The following is a 22,323-nucleotide window of genomic DNA, read 5'->3' on the forward strand; positions in this document are numbered from 1 at the left end:
GGGCGGCAGCAGCCTCGCCAGACTTATCTCAGCTTCCTTCCCAATCCCCATACAGTGAATTGTCCCTTCACACTGCCTTGCCGATGTTCAGCACTGCTGGAACATAAGCAGAATATCTTGGAGTGAAATGAACAAAGATATCATGTAGAAGCGTTTCTTCATAAATGGAGCGTATTTTGTCAGCTCAAGCAGTTGTCACATTTGTGGGAGAGTTTTACACAGGGGAAAAAAATCGAGCTGTGAAGGTAACAATTGTGGGTCTTCGCTGCAGAAGGTCTTGTTCTGATTGTTTACTGAAATTGATTTTTTCTGAAGTTGTTTCACTGCTCTTCATCTCTACTTGCAGGAGATTACTGTCTTCTTCTGCCTTCCAGCTCGAGAAAGATGAGACATTGGGCTATTAACTAGTTGCTTCATCAGAAATAATTTTGGTTTAGTCTCAGTCCAGCCACCAAATGAGTTGTTCTTTGTCCCCTTCTGGTGCTCTCAGCTGCAGTGATGTTTGCTGTCTGTAATGGCGTCAGCCACGTTGCTTCCTGCTCCCCGTCTCAGTTCCAGTGGTCATTTCAGCAAGATCAGTGCTGCACCCTCAGCTGTCCGAAGGGCACGCATAGCTCATGTCATTCCGTGGGGTCTGTGTGTCACCTCCCCATCAGCTCCGCATCGTGCCCTTCCTATTGAATCTGCCATGGCAACCAGGAGTGCACCAAGCAGGGAAGGTCCCTGCACAGCTGTGGGCCTTCGTGCAGCGCAGCACTCTCCTGGCTGTGGGAGCCCTGCACCCTAAGTACTTCTGCTTCCCATCTCCTTCAGCCAGGTCCCAGCTCCTGTGTTTAAGTGGAACCTCAGATCATTTAAATGTCCCTTCCCACTGTTTTCAAGCTTTCATTCATAGACTGTAGAATGTAAATCAAGTTTGTCATTCCAGAATAGGTTTTTAATCTTTATTCCTTGATTTGAAGTCTTTGAAATTTAGACCCAGAGCTCCTAGGCTGGATCCAGACTCACAACCTCCACGTGCCTTAAGGCTGCCAGCAGGTAACTGGACCGACATCGCCAGTGGGTAGAAAGGAGATGATGCTGCCGTGGTGTACATAGATGCCACGTGCTTGGGTCACAGCCTGCCAGCTCCACCCAGAGGGCTGGACACATAGCTCCCCAAAGCAGCGTCAGACCAAAGCCAAAGAAAATCCGTGTTTGCAGAATGGCTTTTCAGCCTCAGGGACTGAAGCTGTAGCACTTGTGCTGCTGCCAACAGCATGGCCCCCGAGTTTCTAAAAATGATGGGTAATAATTTTCTGTTATCAGAAGTGTTGCAGTGAATGGGTGTAACTCTGTATCAGACCTCAGCCTGACAGATAAAGGTGAATTGATTACTGAACTCAGAATTAATGGTTGCTTAAATGACCTAACTGTGTTTGTTACAAGGCTAATGAAAATCCTGAATCGATGGCACGTATGCAAGGCACTGAAGAGTGGTCAGTTTTCCTAAGCTGAGAACAATTATAGGCAAGAAATGGTTGGAGAAGAACTTGAACAGAATAACTTGTGATAAAGAAGGGTTGTTAGGAGAACTTTGATAGACGCTGTCTCCTCCACAGCATGCACGGGATTTTGCAGTTATCAAAGATATTCTGAGCTAAAAGTCTGTCATTGTTAAGGAAGACAAAAGCAGCAATAATAATAGTAATAAAAAAAAAAAGAAAAAGAAGGGATTTGGTAACAAAAGCTATGAATTAACTGTTATGCAGTGCATGGAACTGGAAGTCTAATTGGAAAGAGCAGTCAATGGAAATTATGTTTACTAGTGTTAAGAACTAGAAGTAAGCATGCATGTATGTACTTTTTATGTGCATATATGTCCAGAAGAAAATAAATGGTGTAGGTTGTTTTGGGTATCAGAACCCTGCGCAGCGCCCAGCGGGGCTGGAGCTGCCTCCTGTCTGGCTGCCATCGCAGTGACTGGTACTGAAAGTTGGTGAGTCCCAGCTGGAAGTACAAAGGATTTGCTGTGAAAAAACAGCCGTGGAAGGGTGTGGAAGGAAAACCATTCCCTGGTACATGCAAACATTTGTAATGTTTTCATAGAAAAAATCAAGGAGAAGGCTTCACAGCCCCCAGACGTGTCCTCGTGTGCTGTGAGTGCCATGAGCTGGGCATGGCTGGAAAATGTTGGCCTGTTGGAGGGATGCTGAGTTGTGGATGCTGAGCTGCAGCTGAGGTGCTTCTTGAGTTGCCAGGGGAGGTCAGCAGCACCTGCAGGCAGCAGTTGGATAGACCTGACTTTTCCACGCTGGTCAGAGAAGCCTTGTAGGGAGCTTGGGTTTATCAGTGCATCCCATAGAGGTGCAGTGTCAGGACCATGAACTCCCCATCGTTTACCTGAAGCTTGCTCCCATCAGCCTGGCTGGAGTGTTCCATGCTGTGCGGAGTGTTGCAAGTTAACGTCGGTGCCCGCTGTGTGCTCTGCAGCGTTCAGCTCCGATGCCTGCAGTCCCTGGCTGACCAGAAGGCTCCCAGATGTGCTCCCATTGCTTGGGGCTTGAGGGCTGGGCCTGGTGTCGGCGTGGAGGGAAGGTGGCCCCTCCTGGAGACTGCTCCCTTCCCCAAAGAGCCCACGTCACAGTTGGCCAGCAGCATCTGCACTGTTCACATGCGGGGCAGCTGGACAGCGTGTCCAACGTTGTTACGGTTTAGGAGTTTTCTTAATTCTAAAAAATGTGATGACATATGCAAGGCATCAAACAGAGATCTGCAGACAATCCAGAAAAGCTTGAGTGCTCTCTTACTGCAGCGCACTACAGCTGATGAAGACAAGCCCAGCACCCCACGGGACGCGGGGAGGTTCCACCCTGATCCCAGCTGTCTGTGTGCTCATTGCCAGGAGCAGTGATTGATATCCCAGTTACTTGCAGCCCTGCTAGTGCATGTGTTCTTAGAAACTAGAACCTAATTTTCTCATGCTGCAAATGTTGCTTCTTAGGACTGGCTGCACAGAAATTGGATTTTGCTACTTGCCTTCGGACCTGAACCGTACAACAGGCTGATGAATATTGATCATGCTTTTTTTTTTTTTCACTCTGTTCAAACCTGATAATTGATAGATTACAAATACATTAGAATTGATCCAAGAGAAGAGTGGGACAGAGTTATGTGATAGCGTGAGGCGAAGGAACCTGAGGGAAGTTAGCAGCCCCACACCCAGACCTGTCCCTGTCTGTGCTGCCGGCCCCATGCTGTGTGCCTTTCCTGCTCAGATCCCGTCATTTGCACGTGGGTTTGTTGGACAACTCCTGGCTATAGCTGCAGGGTGGCTCATTACATGGTTCATTACCACGGCTATCCCTGGCAAACAACCCCGGTGCTGTGCTGTGGGTATCCCTGCTGGAAGCGGATACGGCCGTGTTCTGCTGCGCTGCTCCGGGACATGACTTCATGGAGCGGCTGTGCTTTGGTGTTTGGATGCATTGCTATAGATTGTAATGATATTTTAAATTCAAAATGTTGGGGATTTGTCTGCTTATTCAGCAGCATGTGTTCTCTGGAACAAGCGTTCCAGGTCCAGGGAGTGGTTTTCTCCAGGGAATCATGGAGCTCATCTTTGGGACTGACCCCAACTCCTTCCTCCCTGCTCACAAGCCCAGCCACAGGTGTGGCAGCCCTCGGCCCGCTGCGAGCTGACGGAGGGGAAGAAGGCGCGCGGGGTGCAGAGCTGAGGGCAGGTGGCCGTGGTGGCCTGACGTGGGCTGTGCTGCGGCTGCATGGCAGGAGGCTGTAAAGAGGTCTTGCAGTGCAGTGTGCTCACATCAAGCTGGGGAGGAACTGGCCAAGACCCAGAGAGCCCTGACCTGAGTGCCTATGGAAGCCTGGGTAGCTGCAGCCACCAGCTGTCTGCAGGGACAGGAAGGGGGCACGCAGAGCAGGGGAAGTGCTGTGTCCCGATGCCCCTCAATCCCACCCTGCATCACCAGCCATCCTGCAGAGCTAGGTGCCTCTGCTAGTGCGTAGATAAAACCATTGCCTTTGCACAAAGGGCTGTCACAAGGGAGATGCGTCAACCTTGCTGATGAGATTCCCAGTGATGGTGAGTGGGCACGTGGTCTGACCCACCGCAGTGGGGGAGCGGGCAGCTCTGGAGTGAGATCAGCTGGTGGGCACACGAGCAGCCCTGCTACTGAAGGCAGCGGGGATGGGATGGGACAGTGGGATGGGATGGGATGGGGATGGGATGAGACTGGGTGGGATGGAATGGGATGGAATGATGGCATGGGGATGGGATAGAATGAGGTGGGATGGGACGGGACTATGGGATGGGATGGGGATGGGATAGAATGAAGTGGGATGGGCTCAGATGGGATGGGATGGGACAGAGTGGGATGAGATGGGGGTGCAGGCTGGTGATTGCCAAGGCACAGATCCAGCTGACCTGCAGCATGGAGGTCTGCACCAGGGTGGGTCCTGCAGGCATTTCCAGCACTGCACGTCTGTGCATGGAAGTGCGCCGGTTGTTAAAGTCAGTGTGTGTATTTGGCAGGGTTTCAAGCCAAAACTTCAAGCCGGTCCCAGCCTGAAGGGTGGCGATTTGCAGGCAGGGAGCAGACCTGGTCCCCCCCCTGCTTTGCAGGGTGCTTGTGGGGGGACGACCCCAGCACCCCAGGGCCACTGACAGCAGCTGTGAGGGGCGAGCACAGCGTCCCAGCCCGCAGCAGCCCTGCTCCTGCCCTGCTCCTGCGGGGCTTTTCTTCCACCCTTTCGCTGAGTCCGTTCACCATCGCTCCCTGCCTCCTCCCCCTCTCCGTCCCTCCCACCCTGCACGCTGGATCCCGAGCAGTCTCTTGACACCTTGAGGGAAGGCTGGGAGGTGTAACCACTGCCAGCGAGAGAGGAGAGCGGGAGGGAAAGGAGAAGGAAGCCAATAACAGGGAGGTCTAGGAAGGTGGCGGAGGGGGAGGGATGGGGCCACTCCTCCATCTGTGGGGCTGCAGATTATTTTGCATGGATTGTTGAAGAGAAAAGGGAGCTACATTTGTGAAGGGACCAAAAAATAAACAACTCGTTGCTTGGGTAAGTACAAATGTGAGCTCCCCTGCTCTCATTGTCATGCAGCACATCGATCCCCCTCCTATTTTGCTTAATTATACCGGTTTTGATTCCTGTTCGGATTATCTGATACATCAGCTGGGTGCTTTGGTTGCTGGAGATTGACTCGTCCTGATGTGTATGTGTGTGTGTGTGCATGTGGGAAGACGCCCGTTCTCGGAAAATACGTGGACACATTTTTCCAGCTCTCGGTGTGGTGTCTCATTGGAGACGTTGCACTACAGCATGCCACACACACGCACACAATCGGTGTGTGCTGGTCCTGCTTTTAAAATCGGTTCGTCCACCCATTTATTGGAACAGCGAGGCTGTCGGGCAGCTGCAGATTAAGGGGGCTCTTTAATCACTGCCCTCGCTCGTAGGGGGCTTCCCGGCTTTCTCCCCAGCCTGACACACTCGGCATTATGTTTTATAACAAAGCTACATTTAAAGATCAATTCGGCAGTGGTTATTGCATCCAAATTACATGGTTGTCATGGAGATGGTACAGAGAAGCTGAAGTGATATGACTGCATCTGGATGGAGCGGGGCCGCGCCAGATCCTGCCTTGCCTCCCGTGCCTTTTTGTCTGTGCTAGGTTACAATTGCTTTTAATCTTGAATGAGGCAGCGCCGTATTAGAGGATGTAGAGGTCGAGCTGCTGCGAGGGGTGTGTGCTGGCCCCTCCAGTGCTGTGTTATTATCGTAATTGTTGTATTAGCATTTCCATCTCCCTGATTTTTTTCTGCAGGTCTGGGGAGGGGGATGGCAGAGGAAGGACGGGTGGTTTTCCCAGCAGAGCCAGGGCTGGAGTACTTTCTGGGAGATACCTGCCGTGCCCACACCTCCCTGCTGCCTTCCATCCTAGGGGACAAAGGAGAAGGGATTCTCAGCTTTTGGCCGCATTTCTCTTCTATTTTCCTGCCTTAACTTTTGTCATACAAGGAACCTGCTTGTCACGACATTGGGGGAATGGCATTTGATTTTTGTTATTATATTTGTTTCCTTTGCAACTGGTAATGTGAATGTGTTGGCAGTTGGGAAAGAAAATCCATAATTTATGAGAAAGAAATTTTCCTGCCTAAGGCTAGCTGGAATACAAAGAGTATATCTGTGGGAAGGGCACGCTATATGCTACAGATGTGTGTTTCTCTAGTGGCTGGGAGTAAATCACAGCATTGTGCTCATCTTCATTATTTTGGGTGTTAGACTGGCTTTAGTCAATATTTAGTCTGAGCTCATTGTGTGTTTGCACAATAAACATGTAATTTGGAGCCTAACTTTACATCTATAAAATGCTTTGGGGACGCATGTGGCATTGTCTTCATAAACACGATTTCACTCTTCTCTGTAAGGCCAAGCCTATTGTGGGGATGTAAATATAGCAAGAGGCACTGGTGGAAACAAGCCCATCAGAATGGCAGTGTTTCTCTAATTGTATCACTAAACATAAGAGAGAATTAATTACTAGGATAAACAGAGCTGTGTAGCTGTTGGATCAGGGTAGTATTTCCATGGAGTTCCAGGCCTGCACTGTAGTAGCTGGCATTATGGCTTAAATTCTTCCCATGCTAGTAGATAATGTTTATAGCCAGAAGTGTAGCATATTATCATTAGATATTTTTGTATCAAAAATATGCTAAATCCCTCATCAAATTGTCCATTACAAGTGCTCCAGAGTGTGTGGTGTGGCCAGGGTTTTCCTTAACATGATTTTTCCTGGATAAGTCCAAGCGAACAATGGATAAAGTCTGAAAGTGGATGGCCGAGCCCCGAGGGGAAGTTGGAGAGATGGCTGATTCACAAAATGGTTGTGGATGGTTCTCATTTTCTTTTCCTACTACAAGTTCAGCACAACTGGTGATGAACTGGGTGAGTTTCCCTGAAGACCCCCTTGGACCCGCGGGGCTGGAAGCCCAGCAGTTCTGCATGAGCACTGAGTTTTCTCCTGTCTCAGCATGTGACTGCTCTGCAGCCCACATGCCTTTGTTATCCTCTGGGGAAACTGAGGGTTGGTGTGATCAGGGGACGCTGCCGAGGTGGCAGTGACACCGGGCAGAGCATGCAGGAGCCCAGGCCAGTTCTGTGTCTGCTCTCCCCACTAGTGCTGCACACTGCTCATCTCCCTCGTGTAGTACCCTGTGCTGCTTCAGTTCAGCCCATGGCCCCATCATGCCTGACACATTCTGTCGCCTTCCTCTGTGAGTTTTCCCAGTGCTGAGGGGACAGCCCATGTGCAGCTTGTGTGAGCAGTCGCTGGAGTGGGTGGTGCTGCCAACAGCCACATCTCTGGAGGTCTGCAGAGCTCTGCTGGTGGCCAGCACCATGCTGTAGAGATGTCTCCTATTCTGAGGAGATGTCTGATCTCTCCCTGCCTTCCTCCCTTTGCTGAGGATGGAAACATCCTCCCCCATTTTGTCAGGGCAGTGCCATTCCCAGGGATGTGCTGGGACCAGGCCCATGTGAGGGGCCATGTCCGGGCTCTCAGTTGTCAGATGGGTCCAAACGAGTCATGCCTTCTGCATGTGACACTCGTGGTGTTTCTCCATGGCAGTTACAGAACAGGAATTACAAGCCAGAGGGGCAGGTCTGACTCCCTCCCACACTGGGGAGCAGGCCCTTGTCAGCCCGGACAGGTACTTCATCCCCGCTGCTGTGCCATCCTCAGGGGCTGAGTGGCTGAGGTCTCAGTGCGGTTCTTCCCCGGGCCTGGGCAGTTCCTGGTGACCACACCTTCTTCAGAGCAAATGCTGCTCCTTCCTATCTGGCCTGGTCCTTTCACATTCTGGGTGTTCCTGATGTGTTCCTTCTACTCGCAGCTGGCCTTGCCTTTCCTGGGCTCTCCCCACTGTGTTTTCAGGATTGAAGGGCACACAGCTGGACTGGGTGGCTTGTGTGCTGCCTTCCAACCGTGCAGCTGAGCTCCTCATCGCTCTGTCGCCTTTCTCTGGCTCTGTGATGGAGACCTGAAATCTTCCTCCTCGAAAGACAATGCCCGCTGGTCTGCGTTAGGAGAGCAAGACCTAGCTCTCCCTTTTTGTGGGGCTGGAGCACGTGCCTCTGAGCTCTCCTGATGAGCATCAAGCAGGAGAGCTGACATCAGACCCAGGGACTGACAGGTTTGTGGTTCACCAACCACATTCTGGAAAGCCCAGAGGAAGCGATGTGAGATCAGCCCCCTCTCTAGCTCCTCCTCTCCGGTATGATAGTTCTCAGATTTTTTTAAAATCCAGCTGATGTTCTGTGGTTTCAGCAGAAGCGCATCACAAGTCCAGGTAGGATTTATCTGACCTATAATTGCAATTTCCATCCAGTGAACAATTATTCCGAAAAATTTCACATGGTTCTAGGAAAGAGCCTCACTGAGATGGAGAGGGAATCCCTGGAGCTGCCTTCCAGCCTCTCTCCAGAGCTGGATCGTCTGGGAGCAGCTCAGGGGACACCTATGTGATGCTCTGTACAAAGCTCTCATCTGCTTCAGGAATTTGCTCTGCGTTTGGAGGCACGAACAGTGGAAGTGGATGGAGCTGTACTGGGATCCTAGAATTTGGGACACTTCCTAGGAACAGAAGCAACCAGGTGATGGACACAGCCTGTCCAAGCTGGACACAGAGAGAGCAGATCTGCTTTCTGACCAGAAGGAGATACATGATGCAAGGGATTCTGCTAAATTAAAAAAATATATTTGTCTTCACTGCTACGATGGAAGCTAGGGGAGCAGGCTAGAGAAAAGTGAGAAAGCTTTATTTAATTAGATTATGGGCCCCAAAGGCTTCAGACTCAAAAAAAAAAAAAAAGAAAAAAAAAAAAAGAAATGATTTTTGTAATTGGGGATGGGGTTCCTGCCAAGCGGTGTTTTAGTGAGCATTTAGGTTATCTCATAAGTTAGCAGCGCCAGGGAGGGGCAGCTATTGGAGCCACCCCTTACCAGTCTTGAGCTTACAGGAGCAAGAACTGGCTGCCTGCAGATGGGATCTCAGCCTTCTTTTGAGAAAAATGCTTCCTCTGTCCTTTAAGGCTGCTTATCCAGCTCTCCTGGTGTCCTCTGGCCATTAAAGCTCTTTTTTTCTCCATGCGGCAGCTTTCACTGTCGTGTAGGTGGGGAAACTGAGGCAGCAGATAATCACAGGATTGCTTTTCTTCCCAGAATCAGAGAATGAATTTACAGCAGCTGCTGGGCTGTGAGTCCCAAGCTTGGAGTCTTGTCTCTTCCCATCTGCCCACGTTCTTTGCTCTCCTTTGCTCTGCCCAGCAGGCCGTGAGCACCTGCCCGGCTCTTTGCTCGTGGAGCTGGGAGCTCCTTGCCATGGCTGCTGGAGGCTCACAACTCTCTTTTGAAACAGAAAGAAGTCCCACCTGCCTGTCAGCTCCTGTTAGCACTGTCTCATTAGAAGTGGCTTTGAACAGGTTAAGGTAGCTAATGAACAGTTTTAATATGCAGCTCATCAGAAATGCTGGTGTTATGGGTATTTCTGAGGTGCTCTGAAGCACCTGCCTGCAAGACACTGAAAGACTCGATAACTCATGTATTAACCCTTTATAAATTATTTACAGACATGCCTTATCATCAAGCAGGACCCTTCAGCTTGCACTCCTTCCCCCCTCCATTGAGCGGTCTCTGCTGTTGCCCACTCCTGGCCCCAGAGGTCAGTGTTAGTGGGATTGCACAAAGGTTGCAGTTGGAAGGGACCCTTGGAGATGATCCAGTCCAGCCCCCCTGGCCAAGGACCGGATCAGGTTGCTCCATGCCCCATTCAGCCCAGCCTTGGCCTCTGCCAGGGATGGGGCGCCCACAGTTTCTGTGGGCAGCCTGTGCCAGTGCCTCACCACCCTTGGTGTGAGAAATTTATCCTTTATCTCAGTCTAAATCTGCCTTTTTTTTTTCTGTTTAAAACCACTGCCCCTTGTTCTGTCCCTGCAGAGCTGCCTCTCAGAGGTGAGGCACGGGAGACCTGGATGTGCGATATCACAGCAAAATCACAGCATGATAGCAACACCTAGAATGGAGTTGTGTTACAATGACTGCCATCAGACAGAGGGAAGGGGAACAGCCAGAAAATCATAGCAGCTGCTGGCAGATGGAGGGGACGATCCTGTAGCAGCAACCTGTGTTTAATCACTTGGATGGTTTTGTAAGCACGAGCAGAACGGCAGGATATCCACTGCTCTCCAGATAACGGCAAACTGTAAGGAGTGCACCTTGGTGACACTTTCCCTTTAATTTTGCATGCTATAAAAAGCAGAGCTTCTCAGTCTCAGATGCACCATTGTCTCAGGCTGCATGCTCCCACAGCAAGTCTAATGGCTGTTGCTCCTGTCACTGTGCTGTTGGGTCATCTGATGAACCATGCCAAATGGCATTAATCTCCCGAATCTTTATTTTGTCTTTACATCGTGCTTCTTGCTGGCAGGCCCCTTTGGCCTCCCTGTGCCTCAGCTGAAGATGTAATTCATTCGTTCTCTGATGATGTCTAAATGCAATGATATCTGAAGAGCAGGAGAAAAGCTCTGAGAACTCCACACTTCAAAAAAACCCTCCCAGAGGCAAAACGACCTGCTGCAGCGTGGTGAAGCAGCTGTCCTGCAGCCTTCTTACAAGCAGGAGAATGGGAGAGCCCCGGCATCCAAGAGCAGGCACAGCCCAAGCGACACGCTGTCCTGATGCAGTTACATCAGCCTGATGGTGCTTTTTGCTCCTGTAATTCCCTTGTGGGAAAAAAATGGCCCTTATCTGTCTAGATAAAGCTGCCTTACATCAGTGTAGGAGCATGCCCGTTAGAGCTGTCCTCCTTCATCAGGAAAATCACACTCCTATTGGCATGGTTATCCAGCATGTCCATTAAGGGCAGATCCAACTTCTGTGCAGGAGCTACAAAATGGCTCCATCAGGTTCTCAGTGCTATTTTCTGGGCAACAGACTCATTTTTCACAGCAAGCCAGCTTTAACATTTCGTTCTGCTCAAGAAGTCCATGCTTTGGCAGGCCAGCAGTGAGAGCAGGATCTGCTTTGAACTGGCCGTGGGGAGGAAGAAAGGCTTGCAGGTTCACGGAGCGTGGATTCCTTACTCGTAGTCTGTCCTGCAAACTCAGAAGCCTGCCTGAGGAAAGCAGTGCACAGAGGAAGCATTTGCTGGCTAAACGTGGGAAGCAGTGCTGTGTTTTCTGAAAGTAGGTGTCTGCAACATAAACAGCAGCAGCTGGGACTGTTGTCCCAGGTGGTGCAGATGTAGCCGGAGAACACCAGAGCATGATTTTCTCGTAACACAGACATCTAATAGAGATCAGATGCAGTCTTTCTGCTGACTCTGAAGAAGGGCTGGGGGCTGAGCTCAGCTGGAGATGTCTACATTTGGGTGAGATGAATCCCCCTCAAAGTGCTTTCCCATGTGTTCAAGCAACTTCTGGGAGGATCAAGTTCTGGCTAGTGTTGCCATGTTAAAGATAATAACTTACCACATCCTAATGGAGCAGTGAAGTGCAGCTTTTCTTTTAGTGGCTCTGTCCCAGTCTGTAAGCACTGGAGATAAATATGTAATTGTCTTTTCAGTCATTTCATTGACTCCATGCAACCTGCAGCCTGCAGCCTGGGAGACTGAGCTAGACAGGCAGCGCGGTACTGTATAGGTGGGATGAAGCAACCAAAATGTAGGTGGGCCCCTGATCTTTCTACCTGAGTGAAAGATGCTGGGAGAAGGGAGGCAGGAAGGTCTGGCCTGCAGGAATTTTGCCAGCTATTGGCACTAGCATGATTCCTCCAGCATCAAAGAATGATAAATGCTCAGAGCTTCCCTGGTGCTCTACAGCCAGTGGAGATTTTTCAAAACAATATAGCGATCGTATATTTTTCTTGGGAAAAGGGGGGTTTACCCAATTCACACTTTCTTTGTAGAAGTGTTTCCTGCAATTTTGAAAGGTAAGGTGGAACTTTTGGTATAAATGAATGAGAACATGGCCAGCTGCAGAACTAGTGAGCTTATAGATGGAGTACTCATTAGGAAGAGGACTGAAGTCCATGTCCTAGTCTCAGAGCAGATGGTTTTCCTAGGGCATTGTCCTGTCTGTTCTCCTGTGGTGGCATGCTCTTTCTAGTTTGCCTCCCAAATGACCTGTGTTGGTTCTGATGAGATATGAAAGTCCCTTCCCATTAGATCATATTTTCTCAGGCTGCTCCTTGCAAGTCCTTTGGGCAAATAGCTTTGTGCTATTTTCAGTGGAAATGCCATATTTCATGCCCTGACTTCCTTAATGCTAGGCAATGAGGTTCCAGCCCTGTTGACAGGAAATCTTGGCTAAGTCTGTGTTCTGCAGCAAAATAAGTGCATCTCGGTCTGATTGGGGTGAGAGAAGTGAAGGAAACGGTTCTTCCTTTCCTTCATAGGAATGAAAGTAGAAAATCCTCACTGGTGCGAGAGTTACCAACAGTTTCCAACATAGGCTTAGTTCTCTAGTCCAAAGTAGAGACTAACTGATCTCATTTTAGGCCTTGCTTGATGAAGTCAGTTGGAGGGCTTAGTCCTGTCTGGACAGTCTCCTGGCCTCTTCCAAAAATCTATTGATGTCTTCTGGGCCTAAACATCTTCAGGAGTTAAGACGTGCTGCCTTGCCATGGATGCCTTGGTATCAATGCTCTTGGTTTAGAGGCCACCTGGAAACGCAGGTCAACCAAGTTCACATGGTGACAACTCAGTGGCATCCAAGAGTCTTGGACCAATTTTCTAGATGTGATTCTCCAGGACATGAGGGCCAAAGCAGTATGCTGCTGTGGCTGCCGAGTGCTGAGCAGCACTGGTGTGAAGAGAGTGCTCCTGATACAGCACAGAGTGCTTTGGAAGCCAGGAGTGCATCTCTGCTAGGCAGAACAAGAGGTTTTCTTCTCTGCTGAAAGAACCTATTTACCCTCCTCATAAGAGGGTGAAGGTTATTCCTTTTTTTCCTAGAGGTGATCTAGAATGGCAGGGCATACCTTTTGAGATGTCTGTAATTGTGTAAGGAACCATAGAAAAGTCCAGGTCGGAAGGGACCTCAGAGGCCATCTGGTCCAAGCTTCCGTGGCAAGAGCAGGGCCTAGGCAAGATTGTATAACATTTTGTCTAGCAAACACTAAAAACCTCAAGTGTTGGAAAATCCACCACATCCTTGGGGAGGTTACTTCAGTGACTGATTGTTCTCATAGTGAAAGAAAATTCTTCTTGTCCAACTAGAATCTCCCACAGTGCAACTTGTACCCATCACCCCTTGTCTAGGAGGTTCCTGGAGTGTGTGGAAGATAACTTCCTGACACAGCTGGTAAGAGAGCCTACCAGGGAAGGCAGATACGCTGTTTACAGAGGAGGACTGGTGGGAGACGTGGTCAAAAGCTGTCTTGGGCAGAGTGACCATGAAATGCTTGAGTTCTCATTTCTTGGTGAAGTCAGACTGCTGCCTTGGACTTCTGGAGGGCAGACTTTGAGCTGTTGAGGATGTTGGTTGGGAGAGTACCTTGGGGGTCAGTCCTGAGATGCACGGGTGCAGGAAGGCTGGACATTCTTCAAGAAGAAATTCTTAAAGATGCAGGAATAGTCTGTCCCCATGTGCCATAGAATGAGCTAGTGGGGATCCTTCCAGGCATACTGTGGGAGCTGGTGGATATGATTGCCAAGCCATTTATTGGCGGTCCTGGTCTATCAAGAAGGTCCCAGACAACTGGAGACTTGCTAATGTGACACCCATCTACAAGAAGAGTTGAAGGGAGGATCCGGGGAACTGTCTGCCCTTGGTATCAGGGAAGGCTGGGAAGCAGATCATCTTAAGTATGATCACATGGCATGTGTTGGACAAGCAGGGGATCTGGCTTTGCCAACGTGAGTTCATGAAAGGCAGGTCCTGCTTGACCAGCTTGACGTCCTTCTATGACCTGGTGACCCACCTAGTGGATGAGGGAAAGGCTGTGGACGTAGTCTGCCTAGGCTTTAGTAAAGCTTTTGACTCTGTTTCCCACAGTATTCTCATGCAGAAACTGGCAGTCCATGGCTTGGACAGGTGTATTTTCCACTGGGTAAGGAAATGGCTGGATGGCCGGGCCCAGAGAGCGGTAGTGAATGGAGTTGCATCCAGCTGGTGATGAGTCACAAATGGTGTTCCCCATGGGACAGCACTGGGGCCTGCTTGATTTCTTTATTGCTGATTGGGATGAGTGTACTCCCAGTAAGTTTGCAGATTACACTGAGTTGGGAGGAAGTGTTGATGTGCTTGGGGGTACAAAGGCCCTACGAAGTGATCTGGACAGGCTGGATCGCTGGGCTGGGGCCAGTGGGTTGAGCTATAACAAGACCAAGTGCTGGGTCCTGCAGTTTGATCACAACAACCCCAGGCAGCTCTACAGGCTTGGAGCAGAGTGGCTGAAAGCTGCGTGAGCCAGCACTGTGCCCAGGTGGCCAAGGAAGCCAATGGCATCCTGGCTTGTGTCAGAAATAGTGTTGTGAGCAGGAGCAGGGAGCAATCATCCCTCTGTATTCAGCTCTGGTGAGCTCAGGGCACCTCGAGTGCTGTGCTCAGTGCGGGGCCCCTCACTGCAAAAAGAACATTGAGGCCCTGCACTGTGTTCAGAGAAGGGCACGGAGCTGTGAGGGGTCTGGAGCACAACTCCTATAGGGAGCGGCCGAGGGAACATGGGCTGCTCAGTCTGGAGCAGAGGAGGTGCAGGGTGGACCTCACTGCTCTCTGCAGCTCCTTGATAGGAGGTTGTGGTGAGGTGGGTGTCAACCTCTGCTCCTGGATAACAGCAACAGGATGAGAGGTAATGGCCTTAAGTTACACCAGGGGAGGTTCAGGTTGGATGTTAGGCAAAAAAAAATCCCTGAAAGAGTGGTAACGCGCTGGCACAGGCTGCCCAGGGCGGTGGTGGAGTCACCGACCCTGGAGGTTTTCAAGACATGTGGAGATGTGGTGCTGAGCGACATGTTAGTGGGCATGGTGGGGATGAGTTGACAGCTGGACTAGATGATCCTCGAAGTCTTTTTCAACCTTTATGATTCTATGATTTTCCATGTATCTCCTTGTAAAAAAGGAGTCTCCATCTTCTTTGTAGCCACCCATTAAATACTGGAACATAGTGATGAAGTCTTACCTGAGCCTTATTTTCTCCAGGCTGAACAAACCTGTTTCCCTCAGCCTTTCTGCTTATGGCAGGCTCTCCTTTGATCATCTTAGTGGTTCTTCTTTGGACCCTTTCCAGCCTGTCCACATCTTTTTTGATGACAAGGACCAAAACTGAACACAGTCTTCCAGGTGTGGCCTGACAAGTGCTGAGTGGAATAATGATTCCCTTATCTCTGTTGGTGGAGCCCTTGCTGGTGGAACCAAGGATCCCACTGCCTGCAGCAGTTCACACATATTGAGCTGCTTATCCACCAGGAACCCTGTGTCTCTTTCCACAGAGCTGCTCCCTAGCCAGGCTCCATCACACTGGATGTATCTCCTAGAAATCTTGCTAAGGCCCTGCAGTGAGCCATCGTGTAGGTTCAACATAGATGGGATGGAAGGAAGTCCTTCATTGGGTCTAAATTAGATGCCAGCCCTGATTTATTATTTTGGATGCTGGGAGTATGTGGGGAAGGAAGATCAAAGCAGAGGGAAGAAAAAGGGTGGTTAAAAAGGCTGTTTCTATTTATGGGTTAAGAGAAGCAGTTCCTGCTCATGAAGACTTTCATGGAAGGTAACTAGGGCCATCAGGAAAGCTGGGATTTAATACATTCAATTACAATGCTGCACAGAACTGAGTGAGAAGACCCCATAACCAGCCTGTTTTGTAATAAAACCTGCAGACAACCAGGATAGAAGCCTACTTTACAGCCATCTGAACTATAAAGCTCTCACTCCAGCAAGAGAAAATGAGCACTTGAGCAAATTGGCAGAGGTGAGGATGAAGCCAGCTCTAAGCTTGAGCTGAGCTGAGGAACCCTACCGTTCCAAGCCACAAAGGGTTAAGGTATGGCTGGAAGCATTGTCTGAAAACTCCTGTCTTTAATAATGTAGGGTTGGAGGTACTAGGACCTCCTTCTCTCAGAGCCATGGAAAGATTCCAGTGAGTCCCAGCAGTGCTGTGCAGGTTTGTAAAGGAGTGCAAAGGAACATATTGCAGGAATGCTGTGGACGCAACATGCTGCCTGGAGTGGGGATGTTCAGGTCTTTGTTTATAGTTCCCTTCTGGAAAGGACACACAGGCTTGCATCATACATGCACGGGGCTGCAGGGAGGATCAGTATGTAGCCATGCTGTCGATACAAAGAGGGGAACGCAGGAAAAATAGTAAGTATATGCCTTTATTTTCCCCCTTCAAGTAACTGCAAAACAGTGCAAACAGGAAAGCCGTTAAGGGTTTAAAGACTTAGTTTTATTGTTTTCTGTAAGTGAAAAACAGCCTTTGTTTCCCCAACATGAAGTTTTGCAAGAGTCATTTGGATCTGAATGTGTACTAATTGCTCTGCAGGCTCTAATAAAAATTCAAAATAAAGAGCTCTAGGATTTGGCTTCAAGAAGAAGTATGTTTCATGCACAGTGATTTCTGATTACCCAAAGGCTCTTTTTTTAGCATGTAGCTGGTTTATTTTAGTCTGTGGAATATGTTTTATCCATGGCCTCTTTTCTGTGTTGAAAGTGAAGGCTATAGGACCTGTAGTTTAAACTGACAGTGATGCATGGAAACCTCTGGGACAGTATATTGCCAGTGTGCGGTGACTGTCAGTACCTGGGGGGCTGTGAACTGTAAGACCAGCAGCAGCCAGTGCTCACCTTTCCTTGTTGAGCCAGGTTTTCCTCCAGCCCAGGTGAGGGCGTCAGTTTGCTCCTGTGTAGGTCTTTGGTATGCCCACATCTGGAATTCACTATGTGGCGCTGCTTTGTTGCTCTCCGAACTTCAATAGAGATAATAGAGAAAATCCAGAGAAAGAGAGCCAAAGTGCTCCAGGGAGTAGGGGAGCTGCCTTATCAGAACGGGCTAGGAAGGCCGGGATGGCAGTCTGGGAATGAAGGGCTGAGAGCTGATGTGTTTGAGGTCCTCAAAATCATGTACAAACTTGGCCTGTGGGAGAAAGAAATGAGGATTTTCACAATGAAAATTGTAAGTTTTTTGTTGTCAGCAGTATTGTAAGGGAAGAAGGCAAAGCACAGGCATAGCAGAGGGGATATTCTGTCATTCTATGACCCGTTCCTCTTCCCACCCTCAAAGCTGCTGCTTAAAAGCTATTTTCACTCTCACAGAAAGAGGATGGAAGGTGACTTTCTGAAACCACCATGCTGGGAAATCTGCAGCCACTTTACAATGGCGTGGGATGGGTTCCCAGGGGAGAGATCTGCATTCCATGGTGGTCAGCAGATGAGGAATGAGGAGGGTGCCTCGGGCCCAGAACCTGAAAATAACTTGGTAAGAGCCTAAAGATCAGAGCTACAGATTCCTAACCTGGCAGTCTGAGGGTGTGACATGGGGAAGTTCAGTGGACAGAGCTCCTGCGATGCTCCTCAGGAGCGTTCTCAGGTGGCCGTGCTGTATTCACACTGCACTGAGTGCTTCCCATCCTGTGGGGTTTTCACAGGTTGAAAGAACTGTTCCCCAGCCTTTGGGGAACCTCTGCACGGTTAGGCAGAAGTTGTTTTTGAATCTCTTCAGGCCCTGGGATTACTCAGCCTGGAGAAGAGGAGGCTCAGGGGGTGGATCTTGTCAGTGATGGGAGGCTGCGAAGAGGAAGGAGCCTTGCAATTTTCAGCAGTGCCCAGGGCCAGGACAGGGGGCAGTGGGCACAAACTGGAATACAAGAGGTTCCATCTGAACATCAGGAAACTTTACTGTGCAGAAGATGGAGCGTTGGCTCGGGTTGCCCAGGGAGATTGTGGGGTCTCCTTGGAGATCTTCAGAAGCTGCCTGGACGTGGTCCTGGGCACCTGCTCTGGGTGGCTCTGCTTGAGCAGGGGTTGGGGGAGATGGACCCAGAGGTCCTTTCCAGTCCTAACCATTCTGTGGTTCTGAGTTGAAGATGGGACACTGGCAAAGACATGTTGGGGCTTTTCAGGCTGTCAGAAGCTCCCTCAGCCTCGCTCAGTGATTTTGGTTCAAGGTTGCTACGTTAAACCAGCTGGGTTGCAGTGTAGTCACCGAGGCTGTGGTCAGGAAGAAACTTTCTCCCAGTCTGAGTGACAGAGATCCTGGAGGCTCTTTGCCACCTACAAATAAGAAAGTCATGTGAGGTATCTTCTCATTGTCTCCTCTCAGCTCTCTTGTGCCAGTGGCTGCAGCCATGTCCCAGCTCTCTCCTGCCCTGTGTCTTGGCTCACAGCAACCCAGAGCCATCTGAAGGCCAACATCCTGCCTCTGGCTGGGCAGCAGCAAAAGAGTTTTTAACTCACAGAAAGAACAGTCCAGAAGGAACCTCGTGAAATTTAACAGAGACAACTGCAGATTGCTGGAGGAACGCTGGGTGCTGGTATGGGCTGGGGTCTGACTGTTTGGTGGTCTGCTGGAAACCACCATGTCAGCTGTGTGTCTTTGTGTCACCACAGGCCAACTGTGCCTGGGGTTGTGTTAGCCAAGGTGCAGCCAGTAGATTGAGGGAAGAGTCGTCCTCTCTGTTCAGGGCTTGAGAGACCACACCTGGTCACCATGTCTGCTTTTGGATGTCGCAGTGCAAGAAAGACATCTACAAACTGAAGCTGATCATGAGAATTATGTGTGCCTCCAGGTTTCGGCATGGGTTCACAAGACCAGGAAGCTGGTGGCACCTGACTGGCAGCACAGACATCTTCTGTCTTTCCCCTTGTGGCAGCTCACACCACAGTGCATCAGTAGAAAAGCTGGGCCGGGCCGCAGCCTGCTCGGTGTGCACGCAGGAACTGACACCTGGCTGGGGCTCCTAGTGCCCCTTCCTGGTACTGACACCCTCTTAGGTCCAGCAGAGCAAGGAGACATTCTAGTATTTCCTTTAGTTTTGATGGAAGACCCAGAAGGGTCAGTCATGCTCTGCCCTGCATCTTCCAAACTTATTGGCTGCTGGCAAAGTCCTAGTGCCCTCCTTCCCCTGGAGTCTGCACCCCAGCATGTTGGGATTAAGCAGCCTGCCTTTCCACCCCTTTTCTTTCCTGCCGTCCCCCCTCACCTTCTGATCTTGCCTGATTTTGTCCAACACGTTTGGGATAAGCTTACTTCTCCTTTATCTCCAGCACCACAGGAGGCACACAGAATGGGTCTTCCTCTGCATTGTCCCCGTGTCTCCTGCCCTGTCCTTGGAACCGGGGTGAAGGCACAGCCCTTCTGATGGACCTGCTGCCCTGTCTCTGCCAAGCCCAAGGGAGCAGGATCCCAAGCACTGGGGCAAAGCAAGGCTGCAGCAGGGAGCAGCTCAGCTCGGCCCAAGGGAAAGCTGGTGCTCCAGTGAGCAGTGGGATTCTTCTCCAAGTGTTCCTTGTCGCAGCAGCCAGGCAGTTACACAAACTGAAGTGGGAGTCTTTCCAGTTCCTAATGCAGGAAAGAAAATTTAAAATAAATCATTTTCCACCAGCCATTCAGCTTCAACAAAAGCTGGGAGACTTCCAGGGCCAGTCCATGAAAGAGCTGCTGTGTGGTTTCCAACCTCTCACAGAATCAGGGCAAACTTTGCTTCATCTCTGCCCAGCTTCTTTGGGACCAGTGTTTTCCTGCTGTGGGTGCCAGCCTGGTTTTGCTGGTCCCGTTGCCCCACATAGGCTGACGAGTGCAGATGGCTGTGAGTGAGTGCCTCAAGACCAGGAGCGTGCAACTGCTTCTTGGAAGCCCAGTCACATTCTCCACCCAAGCACTCAAGAGCAAGCCTTTAAGGCCCACCAGCAGCAGGGATGGGACATTTCTGCTATACTTCACCACCCAGCTCTGCCCTGATCTGCTCATGGTCCAGGGGCTAGCCAGACCCAAGGGCAAAGCCTGCAAGTCTGTGGCTGTGACCTAGCCTTTCCTACAGGAGTCACAGCCTCTTTCCAAGCACAAATCCATGCTGCTCTGCACATGTGGGCCTTACAGAGCTGCGCTGGTCCGAATAATGGACCTGCAGCTTCCAGCTGTCTGTGTCTCAGCAGAGCCACCATAGCCATCAATGTGAATAGTCCCAGGCAGGGCATATACCAGCTCATTCTCTGTTTTTGTATGCTAACCTACATTATGTTTCCTGGAGGCTGGTAGCAGTGGACACACATGGGATGCCCGCCCTACCCATGGCACCAAGGAGAGCAGCAGTCACTTGAGAGGATGCCTGAGGCTGCAGGAAGGGCAAGGCTCACGGTCATGCGAAGATCCATTGGTGGGAACTCAGATGTCACCTTCCAGCCCCTCCTGCACAGAGCTTGACCAGATACTGCCCGTGTTCAGTACGAGGCAGCTGGGTAACTCATTACATCCCAGCCATTCCTCTGGGGCTTCAGGAAGTCTCAGCCCCCCCATAACCTGGGTGTGCTTCAAGGAACTGTCCCCACAAGCATAGATCTAGTAGCTTGCGAGGTGCTGAGTAATCTGTCGTGGGTTGATAGACACTCAGCTTGCCTAAGGACTTCAGCTGCACAGGACATCCTCCATCTACCTGTGTGTGCCACAGCATATGGATCCACATCTCAGCAGAGTGAGGAGGCTGCGAGAGGCTGCTGGCTCCGCTCAGACCAGTGTGCTGGAAGCTGGGAGCTGGTGAAGCTCCAGGCTGAGCATGCATCCTCCCCTGGCTTCCCCGGTGCCAAGGAAGAGCACACCGCGGGGTTTAACTACTGACTGCTCAGCCCTTCTTCCAGAGCATAAATGTCCCACTTAGACCTCACAGGGGGCAAAGCAGAGTAAGCATAATGCAGTAGCTTATGCATAATAACAGAAATATTGATTTATTGACATTAGGAATTGGATTAAAGCTAGGAGGGAAGAATGAGACTTCACATTTACTAAGGGTTGCCAGCATTTCTTCTTAGCCCTGTCTGCTAACCACATTTAGCTTCCTGTTTTCTGGTTGCTTATAGCTGTGCCAGGCTTTCGTTATTGGACTGGAATTTAGCTTGGGTGGTATCTAGTTCCTGCTGAAGTTATTGGAGTAGAAGAGAGATGGGAAATTTCAGCCCAAACTCCTTGCCTGGTTTTAAAAATGTAGACTTAAAACTACATTATTTGGCTCACATCAAGAAAAAGACCAGCAGAGCTTTGCTGGAAAGGTTTCTCCAAAGAAAGATTTGAATATTGGCTCTGTGTTGAGTATTATGCCTTCCCTATGGGAAAGTGTCAACATTCAGCTCATGTTACATTTTCAGCATTACTCCAAATTACAGTGCAGCCATGCTCAGGAGAGTCTTGGTAGTTCTGCAGGTAAATTGCTGGAAGACATTGCATTGGCTTGGTTCTGTTGGCCATGTGCAGGAAGGAAGGCTGGAGAAAGAAAGAAATCAGAAGGCCTCCCTGAGGTTTACTGCTGCACTCAGCTGTTGCACTGTCACTGCTGAAAGCCAGGGAGGACCAGTATGTGCAGAGGGAAGAGCATTAGCAGTGCTTTGCAAAGAATGGGCAGTTCAGTCACGGGATGGGGCTGGGAAGCCTCCTGGCATGGAGCAGTGGCAGCGCAGCATGTCGGTGGGGCTCTCCTCTCTGTGTTTCACACTCTTTGGTCTGTTATTGCTTGCAGGATCGTGCATCTGTCCAAGTGCCCGGCTGTGCCTAGTGTGATTGGCATGGGGATGCTGCAAGCTCTGTGACAGCAGGCGATGCACACGGATGCACACGGAGAAGAGGTAAACTTGCCTGCATGGCATCTGCCCCATCCCATATCTGTGAGATGAGCGACTGGAGGAGCATTTCTCCCCACACCCACCCCACAATGAGCTCTGACCTCCCCAGCCCACCTCATCTCTCAGCAGCTGCGAACCATGCACAGGGACAGCCTGGGTGCTCCATCTCGGCTGGGCTTTGCCCTAGGCACAGTCAGAAGGGGTTAGGGTTCCTGGTGGGATCTGTCCCTAAGTGGGACATACCCGCACAGCTCTGCCCATGCCCAGCAAGTCTGGGCCCAAACCTCTCCTCTCCCTTGCTCTTTGCCCAGTAGCAGAGGGTGGGCCACTGACATTGCTGTGGCCTCCATAGACACGTCGAGGAGTAGTGAGAGCAGAGGCACATCTCGGTACCAAGAACGAGTAGGGCCCTGCATTGACCAAGCAATGACTTTACTGCTAATGAGAGCTGCAGCTCAGCAAGTCAGCATGTAGAGCCCATTTCCAGTGTCTGGG

At 50.3% G+C, this 22,323-nt stretch overlaps 1 protein-coding gene across 3 annotated transcripts in view; it reads left to right on the forward strand.

The window, feature by feature from the left end:
* Window positions 1-22,323, forward strand: part of PSD2 (pleckstrin and Sec7 domain containing 2) — a 73,161-nt gene that overhangs the window by 7,572 nt on the left and 43,266 nt on the right. For 2 of the 3 annotated variants that reach the window (XM_021410644.1, XM_021410643.1), the window contains exon 2: window positions 21,726-21,831. The gene's annotated coding sequence lies outside the window, so the exon portion shown is untranslated. Of the gene's footprint in view, window positions 1-4,871; window positions 5,065-21,725; window positions 21,832-22,323 lie in introns of those variants that run through there. The other variant, XM_021410642.1, reaches the window with a different exon arrangement.

This window comes from Numida meleagris, chromosome 12 (genome assembly GCF_002078875.1).
Source record: "Numida meleagris isolate 19003 breed g44 Domestic line chromosome 12, NumMel1.0, whole genome shotgun sequence".
NCBI classification, from domain to species: domain Eukaryota; kingdom Metazoa; phylum Chordata; class Aves; order Galliformes; family Numididae; genus Numida; species Numida meleagris.